The sequence below is a fragment of the Athene cunicularia genome, assembly GCF_003259725.1.
Source record: "Athene cunicularia isolate RWA chromosome 4 unlocalized genomic scaffold, athCun1 chr4_part2, whole genome shotgun sequence".
In the NCBI taxonomy this organism is placed as follows: domain Eukaryota; kingdom Metazoa; phylum Chordata; class Aves; order Strigiformes; family Strigidae; genus Athene; species Athene cunicularia.
In genome coordinates, this window is record NW_020799099.1 from 35650830 (window position 1) to 35666222 (window position 15393).

The window sequence follows — 15393 nt, forward strand, 5'->3', positions numbered from 1 at the left end:
GCTAGTGAATTTTTGGAGTACCCAATGAAACACTAGTAGGTTCAATAGTTGGCAGTTGGGCTAGGTGATCACTGTAGGTCCCTTCCAGTTGAAACAGCCTGTTCTAAAGTAATAGGGTTACAATAGTCTATTCAGTGATAGTTGAGACTCTTGACCAAATGGAGTGGGCATTATGGAGTCTGACCTATGTTTATCCATTTCTGTCAATGTAACTTTTTAATTAACTCTTGGGGTTTTGATTTTTTTTTTTTTTCCTGATGTTTCTTTATTTTCCCCTAAAGCTGAAGTTCGGGACTAGTTTATATTGTCTATGAATTACATAATAATGAAAGACAGAATTTTTATAAACTGCATTATATAGAATCCATTCTGCTCTTAAACAGTTCCGGTGGCCGTCTAGTGACACTTATGGATTGCTGTACTATGGATGTAAGAGCTCGCATTTTTGTTTTTGTATTGTTTTGTATATTTTTCCTAGCTGTAGGGTTTCTTCCAGAAAAGAGCAAGGAAGCAAACCAGAAGAGTGTTAAAATAGTCTCATTTCTCAGTACTTAGTGATTGTCTGAATTTAAATGTGTAATTTTTATTCTTTTCCTTAAGAGGTCCTTCAGGATGTATAGTTTGATTTAAGACAGAGAGGTAAATAGCCTGCCTTGTTCTCAATTTGCAGAATAAGTGATTTTGTAAACTGAACCTGGAAGTAATGAGTTGTTTTGTGACATTCAGCTTCGGTTTTCAAGAATGAGTCTCAAATCCCATGATCTACCATTGCATGTTTACTAATACAATATATAGTCAGAGGTCTTCAGAGTGGGCCTTTTTTCTTCTTGCAAGGTGTAATGCCTAATAAGTTAAAAAAAAAATATTTATATCAGTTCTGATTTTGTTCACCTAAATACTGTAATAATAATCATCCTTATAAGAAAATAACTACTTATTTCTACACTAATAAACAGAGGGTGCCCAGATCTGTTAAATTACAGTTCCTGCCATAGTTGCAACCTGGGCCAGTGGTTATTGTCACAAATCATGACCATGCAGAGGTTAGAGTTTAGCATGGGCCAAGAACCATTTGCATTAAGCACCTTGGATACAACTCTCTGGTTTCAGAGGGTAAGAGGATTTTACGTGATGAATAGAGCTTGTTTACCTGTTTCCTGTCCCACCACATTTACAGCTATTCACCCTACTACCACCTAAATGCAAGCAGACTATAGAAATAATAAACCTCTTCTTGATACCGAAATTCTTTCTCATTTAAGAACATGCATGGACATAGTCAGAGAAAGTCCAAAGTACAAAATGAAATATAAATACCAGGACAAAGAAAAGATAATAAATAATTCTATGAGTGCATTAGCAGTAAAAGGCAAACTAAAGAAAGTGTTGGTCTGCTGCTCAGTGGTCCAGGAAAGGTCTTTGAAAGATAATGCCAACAAAAGTAATTAATATTCCCTCGCTCAGTCTTCTCCAATACATGTAGTGCACAAACTCAATACAAGTAGCACAATTATTACCAACAACAAATATTTTGTATCAGACTAAAGAAAGATGGATTTGGATACTTGAACAAATTGTGTTTTGAATGGGCTAAATCAGATAAAATTGATTCAAAGATTTCCAAAGAATGATTGAAACAGTCTCAGAGGCTGACTGTTTATCACTCAAAGATAACAAGAAAGGTTCTGGAAAACTAGAGAAATAATCTTTTTGCTTTAAGGCAAACTTTAAAAGGAACAGCAAGAAAATTATAGTACTGTCAATATAACTTAATTTATGAGAATAATTAAACTCCTTGCCAGCACCTAGGAAAAAAACAGGGCTATGAGTAAGAGCTAATGACGAATATCAAGAAGAAATTGAGTTAAACCTACTACATTATCTTTTAAGAGAAGGTAACAGGTTATATGGATAGACAGAACTAGATGCTTTATGAGTGATTTTTTTTTAGCCATGTCTTGTAAAGAGCTCTCCCAAGAAAAGATATGCCATGAATTTCCAGACAGAGCATTGAAATGAACCTGTATGGCCCCCGTTTAGAGCCATCACACTCTGCCTCCTCCAGCAAACATGTCCTTTCACTTTTGTGTGATTTGTTTTGTTGTGGTTTTGGTAATAGTAGATGTTACATATACAGTATTGTTGAAACCAGATATTAAAAATTAATCATGATTCTAGCCACCCAAGATTATTAACTTGCTTTATAATGGTGTATAAGAAATACGTAAGATCCATTTGTGTAATGTTTTTAGATATGGAAAGCTTTTTAAAGACAGGTATCCTTATTCTAACAGTCAAGGCTTAGAAAAAACACATTGTGATTAAATGTAAAGTGTTAGCAATAGTCCGTTTAGTTGCTTAATGATATGTGAGTTTTGATGTAGATGCACTAATGTGAGGGTCTTTACCCAAGAGTTTGGTAAACATCAAGGTTTCAGTAACTGGCCTAAATTATTATTGGGGAGGAAGTACTATTGTAAATAAATGTGATGTTGTAAAGATCCTGTTTACATGGTATCTACTTGGTAGTTAATCGGAACTTGTTGAAGAAATTTTTTCAAAAATTCATATTAATTTTCTCGAGAAGGCAGGACTAAAAGAGGATTCATAGTGCTGATGTTTATTCAAAAAAATCTGCTTTATAAAATAATAATCTCATTAAGAAAATCTGAAAGAATGTGACATGATTTCTCATAAAAAGCCTTAGAACCAAAATTTTGAGTTAAACTAATATTCAGTCCTTAGTCATATAAATCACAGCGCCCTTTTCTCTCCCTAGACTATCAGAAGACCAAACCACTATATTTGTAGTTAATGTAATCTCTAAGGACTGTTATTAACCAGTCACCCTGGATATGGAAACCCTGAATCCTTTTAAATGCTGATGGTCTGGGTAATAGACATCTTGTTATAGTTAATGAGATGAAATAGTCTCCTTATGTAGTGAGAGTCTCACATAATGGTCTGGAAGGCTAGGTGTTACATTTTAATCCTGTTTGTGATACTGAGATTTATCTGGGTTTGGATTACTGGGTCTGTAAAAGGTAGAAATGGTCTTGTTTAAGAACTAGAACAGGAGAATTACTAGGCTTTCTCTCAGTCTTTACTGAAAATTAGCCTGAGCAGATCAGTTGTCAAAATTCTTTAAATCAGCTACTAGAATAATTCAGAAGATGAGGACTTAGCTTTTCTTTAATGTCATCTTTTTAAACTAGTGAAAAGTAATGAACAAGCCTTGTTTCATTGAAGGACTCTTTTGATATATCCATATATATTTTGATTTAAATGTAAACACAATAATATTACACTAAGTAAACTTCAAATACATATTTTGTATTTATTTTAGAAAATATTCCTGTAATTCAAATTTTTATTGTGGCTGTGTCAATTCAGATGAAAAAAAAAAAATCATACTGTGTCATTGAATCCCGTACCACTCAGGCATTAAATTTACAAAAAAAAAAAAAAAAAAAAAAAAAAGTCAATAACATTATTTCACTGCTGAGTCAAGTGTTCAGCTATTTACATCTGATTTTTATGCAGAAAAATCAAATCTGAATCTCAGCATAAAAACAGCAGGTTTATTAATAGTGAGTGATATTTTGACATCTTCTATTTATATGCTACCAGATATAGCATATAAATATCAATTCATTGAAAACTTTCATTTCTGCAAGACACTTCTGAAGAGTCCAACATGTCCAATCCATTACTGAGGTGCAATCCCTTGTGTGTTCAAACCCTGAAATTTCTAGATGTTACCATAAGATAGCATTATAACTATAAAAGGTAGCAAATATTTTTGCATATAAATTAAAGAATGCGGGACGAAACTGAACATGTTTTTTTTTTTGTAGTCCAGATGCTTTTATGGTAAAGTACATAGCTCTTCAGGTGGTGCCATGCAACAGTGCTTGTGCTAGGAGTATTCTGTTCCTGATTACTCTTTCCTGATAAATTATCTATCTTGAGATAAGTAACATATAATGAAACAGTATGTGATGAGATAATTTTATGACAGTGAATGAAATAGTAACTCGAGGATTTTATTGATGTCACTGGAAAAAATATGAATGAGAAAAGAGAAAAAGGAAAAGGTCTTTTGCTAAAAAACAAAAAAATACCAAAGAAACCCCCCTTTGAAAGAAATCTACCAGTCTATAGTTATATAATGTAAAAGGATCTTTGAGAAATATGATGCAGATTGTAAAATTAAAGTTTCATGATAATGAAGTTAATTATTCCCTGCCTGTTTGACGTTGGTTGTATCAAGGTTCAGCATCACTAAAAGAAAAGATTCTTTTTACATTCAATAGATCGATAAAAACAATAAAATAATTGTTCTAAATGTTAACATTTGGAAAAGCATATATCACTGAAGTTCTCTTAAGGTACTGAAAAAAAAAAATCAACAGCATATGGTTTATCGCCTTGACAATATATTAATCTCTCAGCAGATTGTATAAAATACTACTTCAGATAATGTTTTTCAAATGTGTTTCTCTGACATTTTAAAAATTAAGCTGAAAAACAATTTTTTTTTGTTGCTGTTAAGCATAGATGAATCAAATGTTTTAATTTATTATTCCTTTGCCACAGAGAAAACAAAATTCTATCAATAAAGTCCAAAATTCTGGTCAAAAGCAAACAAAATATGTAATTGATTGTTTGTCAAATAGTCTTGTTTTGAAAATGAAATCTTATTAAAATCTTTAAAAGATCTTAAAGATGGAAAACAAAATTAAAACATGGAATTGAGTGGATAGACCAACATGACACGCTGTGTTATGCTGTTCTGAGTCACTAGACTACTCTTGAAATTATGCATGCAGTTTTTAAAGTTTTTCTCCTACATTCATATCCTTAACTTATTTGCATTGTCCCTGATGCTCTGTGTTTTAATTATGTATTTATAATTTATAATGAGTGAATAAGCCACAGGAAATAAATAAAAATATTACATGCTAGTTTAACTGAAGGAATATGGAGAAGGCTGAGGTACTCAATGATTCTTTTGCCTCAGTCTTCACCAGCAAGTTCTCCAGCCTTACCACGTAAGATGCAGAAGTTAAGGGCAGGGACTGGGAGAAGGAAGTACTGCCCACTGTAGGAGAGATCAGGTTTGAGACCATTTTAGGAACCTGAAGTTGCACAAGTCCATGGGACCAGATGAGATGGATTTGTGGGTCCTGAGGGAACTGGCAGATGAAGCGGCTAAGCCACTATCCATCATATTTGAGAAATAATGGCAGTTCAGTGAAGTTCCCACTGACTAAAAAAGGGAAACATAACCCCCATTTTTAAAAAGGAAAAAAAGAAGACCCAGGGAAATATAGACCACTCAGTCTCACTCTGTGCTGAACGAGATCATGGAGGGGATCCTCTTGGAAGATGTGCTAGGGCACACGGAGAATAAGAAGGTGGTTGGTGACAGCCAACATGGATTCACTAGGGGCAAATCATGCCTGAGCAATTTGGTGGCCTTCTATAGTGGGGTTGCAGCACTGGTAGATAAGGGAAGAGCAAGTGGCATCATCTACCTGGACTTGTACAAAGCATTTGACACTGTCCCATACATGATCCTTGTCTCTAAACTGGAGAGACATGGGTTTGATGGATGGACCCCTCTGTGGATAAGGAATTGGCTGGATGGTCACACTCATAGAGTTGTGGTCAAAGGCTCGATGTCCAAGTGCAGAGCAGTGACGAGTGGTGTTCCTCAGGGGTCGGTGTTGGGCCCAGCGCTGTTTAGAATCTTTGTTGGTGACATGGGCAGTGGGATTGAGTGCACCCTCAGCAAGTTTGATGATGACACCAAGCTGTGTGGTGTGCTCGACACACTGGAGGGAAGGGATGTGCCATCCAGAGGGACCTGGACAGGCTGTAGAGGTGGGCACATGAAAACATGAAGTTCAACAAGGCCAAATGCAAGGTCCTGCACAGGCATCAGGGCAATCCCAAGCACAAATACAGGCTGGGTGATCAGCAGATCCAGAGCAGCCCTTGGGAGAAGGTCTTGGGGGTGTTAGTGGATGGAAAACTGACTGTGAGCCAGCAATGTGCACTCACAACCCAGAAAGCCAACCGCGTCCTGGGCTGCATCAAGAGCAGTGTGGCCAGCGGGTCAAGGGAGGGGATTCTCCCCCTCTGCTCTGCTCTTGTGAGACCCCCCCCTGCAGTTCTGTGTCCTGCTCTGGGGCCCCCAATATGAGAAGGACGTGGACCTGCTCAAGTGGGTCCAGAGAAGGCCCCAACGATGATCGGGGGGCTGGAACACCTCCAGTATGAGGACAGACTGAGAGAGTTGGGGGTGTTCAGCCTGGAGAAGAGAAGGCTCTGGGGGGACCTTATAGAGGCCTCCCAGTATTGAAAGGGAGTCCACAGAAAAAATGGGAAGGGAATCTATCAGGGAATGTAGTGATAGGACAAGGTGTTAAATCTTAAACAGACAGGGGGTAGATTTAGATGATATATAAGGAAGAAATCCTTCCTTGTGAGGGTGGTGAGGCCCTGGCACAGGTTTCCCAGAGCAGCTGTGGCTGCCCCCTCCCTGGCAGTGTTCCAGGCCGGGTTGGACGGGGCTTTGGGCAACCTGGGCTGGGGGAAGGTGTCCCTGCCCATGGCAGGGGGGTGGGACTAGATGGTCTTTAAGGTCCCTTCCAACCATTCTAGGATTCTGTGAAGTTTTTTTCCTGCTTTCTTGACAAATTCTCCTATCCAAGCACAGGAAAGGAACTGAAAAGCCAAACTTAGATAAAACTTCTTAGGGACCAGAAGTGGGCAGGGAAAAAAAGCTACACCCTTCTCAAGAATCTGACAATCCTTTTCTATAAGTGCTCCAGCCCCTACTAGCCACCCTACACAGGTAACACTTCTTGCACTTCTTAGTAAGGTAGATTGTACCAGTACCACCACCATTATGTAAGCTGTATATTCTCACATGATAGAAAAGATACATTTAGGCATAGGCCCTGAGCAGCTTGATTTGATCTAGTCAGCCCAAAGCACATAATATTATTTCATTATGTACACAAAACCTTAGAAAGTACCCATGCCATCATCTAGTTAGTTTTGTTCATTTGCATTTCTAATGTGAATCCCATTCTTATTTTCAGATATGACTGTGCATATACTAGTGACCCTGTATCATTTTATTCTGTTTTAAGCAAAAGAAATAGAGATCCAACTATTTTACTATATGTAAATTAATTAAATAATGTATAACTTTAAAAAGTGCACAGTACCTTTATTTATTAGAAGATGAAAAATAATGAATTATACTTTTGATCAGGTAGTACATATTTTGCTTGCTAAAATTAATTGTGGCTAATAAATGCAAAACTAATTTCTAATACTGTAGCCATGCAAGGATAGTGTTGTTGATGAAATTTGATGTACGTGGCTTGTGTGACCAGTTAGATTTAAGTATGTATCATTCTTGAAAAAGGTGATAATCAAAGGTATAAAAGGCATAACTAAGGTGATGTGACCAGCCTGATCTAGTGGAATATTATGAGCAAGATTAAATGCTGGAACCATGATGGGATTTTTTTTTTTTAATTTTATTTTTTTTATTTTTTAAATAAGGTAGCTTTGTCTACTGGTTTCTGCTAAAGTAAACCTAGAATTCCTTGTGAATATGTCAGTGATAAATGAGAGAAAAATTAAGTGGAAGCAACTAGTGTTATTTAGATCCTATCTTATTTGAATCATATCTGACATTTAATAAATCACTATTTCTAAAAAACCTCTTCCTAGAATTGAGGGATATTCCATAACTGCACTGTCTAGCAAGGAATTCTCACTTTACTTTCTGCCCATATTTCCCATATGACTAGATTTCTTTCGTAGAATTTTTCCATCTTCAGTAATGATCACATAGCTTTGCAGCTTAGTATCAATTATGTCACTAACATTTATTCCTTATTGCAGGACTTTAAATGTTATATAAACAAAAATCTGATATAATTCCTTACACAAATCATCAAGACCTTCCTCACTTTTTCAGGTTTTAGAGCTATTTCTGTTTACATCCTTATAGCTAGTTTTCAGTCTACATGATAGTGTTTCTAATTAAGACAATTTGAATTAATTATGAATCATTGCAATGTTTCTGTAGTGTACCATTATAAAGAAATCTTCCTCAGAAATAGAAGACTGCAAGAAATAAAGGAATTGTCTTTGAAGATTGTGAGTAACACTTCACATTGCATGCTAATGGTCATCTCAAGATTTCAAAACTGTCTGCAGTATATTGTGTGCTTCTGGCTTTAGGAGACCCTGAAAACTGTATTAATCTCCCTTTCTTGATAATTCTAACTGCATTAATTTTTAATTCACAACCTGTATTATGTACCTTTGACAGGAACAGCTTCTTCACTTAGGTAAAAGCAGGTGTTCCTGAGTCTTTAGTTATTCATGGAGTACACCTGTTCTCACATAGTTTTTAGCATTACAGAAATAGTTATTCCTGAATAGGGAACTATCGAAATTTGAAAGAAAATATTGAGTGCTTATATTGAAACATTGTGTTTTCAGAGCCCCATTGTAGATGCAAAAGGCAGGTAAGTGTTCTGCTCTCTTTTAAATAATGTGTTGTAAATAGGTTAAGAGAAGTCCTTATGACCATTCAGTGAATTATTTACAAAGCCAGGACTGTCTCTGGCTTTTAGTCCAGTCTTTCTCCACCTTGTTCACACTGCTCATGAAGAGAATCAGGTCAATATTAAGAGATTAATTAACAGCATTTAAGACATTTGTTATTTTCTTTCATGAATTGTAAAATCAAAACCACTCAATGTGATCTACAGAATGAAACAAGCATGCCGAAGTTAAGGTGTCATTAGCAATTACTACATTGTCATCTCTGCATATCTCAGGTATGGATTGGGATGGAATTTGTTGGGCAGGAATCAAAATAACATGATTTTTTAAAATGAGGATATTGCTGCTAAAGATTTCACTGTGATAACAAATATATTTCACAAGAACTTTCTAAACAGCTTAAGAGTGTTCAGGTTTGAAAGCCATATCTGCCCTTTTCCTGAAGAGGAAAATGGAATAGGAACATTAATACATTTAAGTAATATTAGCTCCTTGGAGGAGATTCAAGATGTCTTATGGATTTTGATTTTGTCCAAAGCTGGAAGTCCTAAATTTATGTCTGCATTGAGACACGGAGTTGTATGACTACATTGGGGTCCTAACATCCTCTATATCGTTTCTGTAATATTTGGGATATTTCCTAAACCCTCTTTCCCAGTTTCTAAAGGACAGATGGGGATGTTCAAATACAATATTCTCTTAAGTGTATGCTGTCAGTTTGTTTAGGGAATCCTCCTACCTCAGCAGTAGCTGTTAATATAAGTACTCATCTTTGGTACAGAACTCTTAGGGGACACATGTTGTGAACAGACATTAATTCAAGTGTGAACATCATGTTTAGGTGCCGATTGGAGTTGGATTTGTACCTGGCTAGACAGTTCACCCCATTTCAAACCTGGATTCTTCTTCTGCCAGATCCTACAGGTACGTGACTTTCATTCTGTAATATTTGTAGCAACTCCTGGTTTGCTGCTGAGGGTACTATTTACTGTACAAGAATCTGTGTTTAGTGCAGAGAATACATAAAGGATGGATCATAGTAATTAATATAATGGCTTTTTTTCATGGTACTGTAATTCTCAGTCTGTGTTTTTGTGTGAGTTCTAGGGTAGCATAATCAGGTGATATAGCCAAAAAAAAACAGCCCTTTTCTGAATTGCTGGGGGTGGCAGGCAGGGAGGGGAAGGACACAGGGCAGGGAGGGGAATAGACTAGGGAAGAGAAGGTGAAAGAGCGAGCTTGAGTATATTTTATCCTTCAAAAAGGAGTACAGGCTTCTCCTCATGTAATGTGAAGCATCCCTGTCTTAGTGTTGGCACAACTGTTCACACAGTTATGTGCTGACTTTGTTTGGAGCACAGATGTGGCACAGCCTTTTGTTTTCTAAGCTGTACGATCTACTCAGTTTATCTGGAGCTAGCAGTGATGTGCCAGGGATCAGCATTAGGCTTGATCCTTAATTAATATATTCCGTATAGTTCTGAAACAAGTGGAAAAAACAATATGCTGTTGGCATTTGAGGGTGCTAGAAATATAGAAAGTATTGTAAATACCAGACACATCTGAGAAATAGCTTTGAGACTCCTTTGTTAAATATCTACTGCTTTTTAAAGCCTCATCTGAACTTTAAGCAATACAGAGTAGCACAACTGTGTTTTTCATTTATTCTCCCGCAAAGTAGTTGTTTGTTATCTTGAAAAAATATAAGACACGTTTTAAAATAAATGGTTTGTCTTTTCATGTTACTGGAAAAATATCAGCCACTAAAAGTGGGCTAATCACTCTTTCCACCTCCCCTTTTTGCAGTGAGATCACATTTTTGTGGTGAGACAGAAAAAAATCTACAATATACTAGAAAAGAAGATCTGATACTAATCATGAGTCATGAAAGCTCCTCTGTAAGATCCAGTCCAATCACTAAGCTGTTGAGGAGCACTCCAAGTCACGAGCAAAAGCTTTGTCAATGTCCCATTATTTTTATGAGGTAACAAAAACTGGTGATGAGCTATAATTGTTCCCTCCTCAGAAAAAGCCTTGTTGAAAAATACATTGTTTATAGAAAACTGTGGGGTATAGGTGGACTTCAGTTCTACTTTCAGATGGAGCTTCAGGAGTCTGACTGAATGTGGCATGGTTGGAAAAGAAAAATTAGTAAATATTTCATATGACATTGCCATAAACACTTAAAAATCAGATGACTGAGAAGCTCTTTGCGTTACATTTGTCCCTTTGGTTATCTTCTCACTTGAATAGTAGTGACTCCTCTGTGTCTCTGAAATGTCTGCCAGCTTCAAGTCTCTCTTCTTTGTTGTCTAGGGTCTACTGCTTTTCAGGTCACATCTGAAAGTTTTGTGTAAATCTTTAAGTTCTCTCTTCCAACTCAATTAATTATTATTATATCCAACAAATCATATTAAAAATATATATATAAATTAAGGTCACAAAGCCAAGCACTCAAATTAGAAAACCTTAAAATTAAAGTTGCCCATGCAACCTTTCTTTGGCTCCCTTGGGCATATGCATTATAATGGTCTTTATTACATCATCACGAAGTACTTTTTTTTACATGGGATCCCTGACTCATTCAGTCAGGAATGGTAATTAGGAACATTCATTATTTCATTCTCTTGTTCTTCTTCAATGTGTGGACATGACTTATTGACTTCAAGCTATTGAGACTGCACTCTTTAAGAGGAAGTTATTGATTTTTCTATGCTGTTTTTTTAAATAGAACTCATAATGTCAGGCGTTACTTTATATTCACAACATCCTCATAAGGTTAAGGGATTTTATTATCTCCAATTTACAGATGTGTAATGGCCATGAAGACAACTTAAGCTTAAATATATTCACTAGTTTTGGGTGCCCAGTTTGGGGTGTCAGTAACCTCCTATTCTTCAGTGTGTTTGGCACAGTTTAATTCTGTACACACTCAGAATATGGGCTTTACTGAATTCTCTGTTTCTTCTAAATATTGAGGAATTTGGCTTGGGATCTGCAGTGGAAAAACTTGCAAAACGAAGATTTAAGAACCAGCAAAGGAAAGCCTTTAAAAAGTCCTTATAAAGTTTAGAATAAAACTTTTTCACAGGGCAGCTAAGGAAAAGGCTAAAATCTAATTCAGATCTGCAGTGTAGATACAGCTGCCTTATTTTTATTTCTGAAGCTCCTTATTCCATTCTCTACATATTCAATAAAAAGCAAATAGATTGTATAAAGAGCATATATGACTGCAATGTTAGTACATTATCTGTAAAAGTCTTGTGAATAAGAGTGATTTTCTGAAGTGAAGAAGGAAACATCTGTTGACAACAGCAAGTGGTTTAATAACAGATACGTGCAATGAGACTAAATGTTATTTTTGTGGACCTTACCTCAATTTTTCTATTTCTTTGAATTTGATTTTATGTAGATCTCTGAGTAAGCTTATATATAGTTGGGACAGGAGGTTTTATTATATTCATTAATTATATTAATATCAAATAAGTCAGTGTAATATATACATTTTGGACATATATTCAAACAAGGAACAAACACATCATATCTTATAACCAGCTCATCAACAGCACTGGAGTCTTTAAATCCCCAGCACAGGCCTCTGGCCTTTGAGATAACGAAGCAGATGTAGTGCTAGGGGCTTTCATCCTCTGAGTATATCGATTCTTTGGCAGTCACAAACTATACGTGTTGCTAGAAGGATTCACATGTCTTCACTGCTGATGGAGGACATCAAAGTACCAGGTTTCACTGGGGGATCTGGAGGGATTCTCACTCTAATCAGAAGGTTACAGGTGCTACATACTGACTGCATCATTCCTCTTGCTTCTCCTTACTCTGATTATCAGCTTTCTTCCCCTGTAGCCGATCTTAATTCTCACTCACCAGCTCCCTGCTCACTTCCTTTCTCATTTCCAACATTTCTTCCTATATATACTGTTTATCTTTGTGTTCCTTTGCATGATCAATTTTTTTATTCTCTACTTTTGAAATGAGCAACATTTTCCTTCATGATGCTTCTATGCCAGAGGACAGTGACAGTCCAAGCACATGACAGGCCTTATATTGCCTTGCTACGTGTGGTATGTGAAAATGTTTATTTCAGTAAGATTATCTGATTGAGGACCTTGTCAAATGGGATAATAAGGAAAAACAGGTAAGTCATAGACAAAATGACACAAACCTGACAGGCAAACATAACAGAAATAAACCCAAGAAACAAACCTTGTCAGTCGCTCTAATTTATGGGCTATCAAAAACCCGCATGGAAACCAGGACACTGCAGCCAGCAGGGATGGAAACCTGAGGGTTCAAAATGTTGGTGAGGAGATCTCAGCAGAACTAGACAGACTGATGAGGGAACATGTAGGGGAAGGGAATGGAGAGAAACAAAGGAAAAATAGACAGGGGAGTAAAAGGGGCTGGTCATGTGTAAATTGGGGCCAGTCACTGAGTTTGTTTGACTAAGCCCTGTGCCTGATCACCAGTCTGTGCTATCTTCTTGTTAAATCTGGTCTTAACTATCCCTCACCATAATCTCACTCTCTATCCTGTGCGTGAGTGCTGCAAGAACTAAGTGCCAACTACTGGGGAGTTCCAGTGTGAGTGTGTATGAGCCAGCTACTGGATATATGCTCAGCTTCGCTGCTGGTTGAACCTGCAAATGGGAAAGTGGCAGCTGCCATGTCCTTCAGCCTGGCCAGAGACCCCAGGTCCCTGAGTGCACTGGGCTAGCAAGAGGGAGTCCTGGACCAGAGGTACTAGAGGAGGCACCTTCTCTTAACATCCCTTAACAGAAAGGTTTTCCTTTGGAAGAAATACTTCCAAAGAGTAAATTAGGCAGCGTATAATTTTTAAACATTGTAATAGTAATTCAACCTGATGTTTGGTGTAAGTATAATGAAAAGTTTTTCCTTCATATGCAGGGCTAATGATCCCATTTTTTAATAGAAAAGCTTTTTGCACAATTTATTTTCTAGGTTACCATACCTGTACATGATAATCTTTAAAAAGATTGTATGATTATGAACAAGATGATGAGAAATTTCAAGACAAAATTAATATGTGGTATTCTTCATCTATTTAAATAAGGCTTGTTTCAAATTCCTATTTAAGATCATAATATGACTGAGAAAATTTCCATTACACTTATCCAGGCATGGATGGAATTCTAATTTATAAATATCAGTTGTTTCAAGGTTGTGTAGGGTTATACATAATGTTTTTTTTACTGTATATTGCTACAGTGGGAGAAGATATCAGAATAATTTCCTCATGACTATTGAAAACAATGGATAAACTCTCTACTTCCTACATGCTTTCATATGTAGAGTTTTCCCTGTTGTAACACTCGCTCAAAATATTATGGTGTAATGTCAAGTTTATTTTTTTTCAATAGACAGTGAAAATGGTCTCTACAGTAACTGGTAGCTCAAGCACTAAGGTTATTTGAGAAAATTGAATTGTGCTGAGGGGCAACTGTGGTTATGAAGTGTGTAGTGCCTGTAAACAAACAGAAAAAGATGCATATTCCCACAGCAAAAGCTACTTCCAGAGAACAGAGAATGTCAATAAGTAGGCGTATGAGATGGCTACAGCAAATAGTGCAGACAGAGGAGGAAAGCCAGATGTTGTAATGCTGTGACACTGCACAGAAGACCAATGTGTAACGTTAAAATAAGCAGTTTTCCTGCTACAGCTGGCCATGCATAGCACAGTGTACAGTTGGAATATATAATGCTGTAGCATCTGCTTCTCTGTAAGGCTTTCATTTTCTTTTTCAGACAGTTATAATCTCAAATCTTTTATTTGATAACTCAGATGTGCTTGACAGAAGAAAAAAGGCTGCAGTATTGTCACCATCTCTAAGTACGTTTCTTTGGCAATGAAAGAGAACCCAGAAATTAAGTATAGTACACTGCAGTGAAAACATGAAAAGCATTTGTTTTCCTCCCTGCTGCACCCCAGTCATCTTCTTTTCTTGACAGAAGATGGAGAATAGGGGACAAGGAGTAGTCAGAAAGGTAAAAAGAAAGGCCTTTCATTTACTGTTTGATCAAGTCACAAAAGAATGGACATTTTTCAGAGCTGGAGTTTGTTGCTTTGCTTATATTTTTGCACTTCAGGGCATATAAATCTCTTAATGAGATGCGAACCAGAATTGTTTTATACAGATTTTGTTTTGTCACAGAAACCTTGAGGTTTTTTAACATTGTTTTTCCTGGCCAATATTTAAAATTTTTAAATATATGTAGACACAGTCTTCAACTATGTACATATATATTTGTTGGACTGGAAAAAGACATTGTGATTTAAAATGTATTGACAGGAGGGAAATTAAAAATTAAGAATGCACTTTAATACAGTTTTCATGCCTGCAGGTTTGACCCCAATGAATAAACAGTAAAGTTTGTTTAGTTTTCTGTGGTTTCCAACAATCCTTCCAGACTATGGCAGCTTAGTGTTTTTAATAATGTTATTTTGCCTTTGGATAAAAGCCTGCTGCATATACTGATACCACAAATGAATGTACAAATATTAAAAGGGGAAAAGGGATTTATACCTGAATATTGGATTGATCTAATTACATTATAGAATCAAATAAAATCACTTCTCGGGAAAACAGACCGCTAAATTTCATGCATAACTGTATATCCATTTTGCAAAAGTAAAGCAATTATGTCACTGGCATATTCACACAGAATGTGATTGAAGGTCCCAGTCCTGTGGTAAACATACACGCCCTGTTGAAAGGTACAGGCTTTTTACTCCTTAATGCCAGGTTGGTTGTAC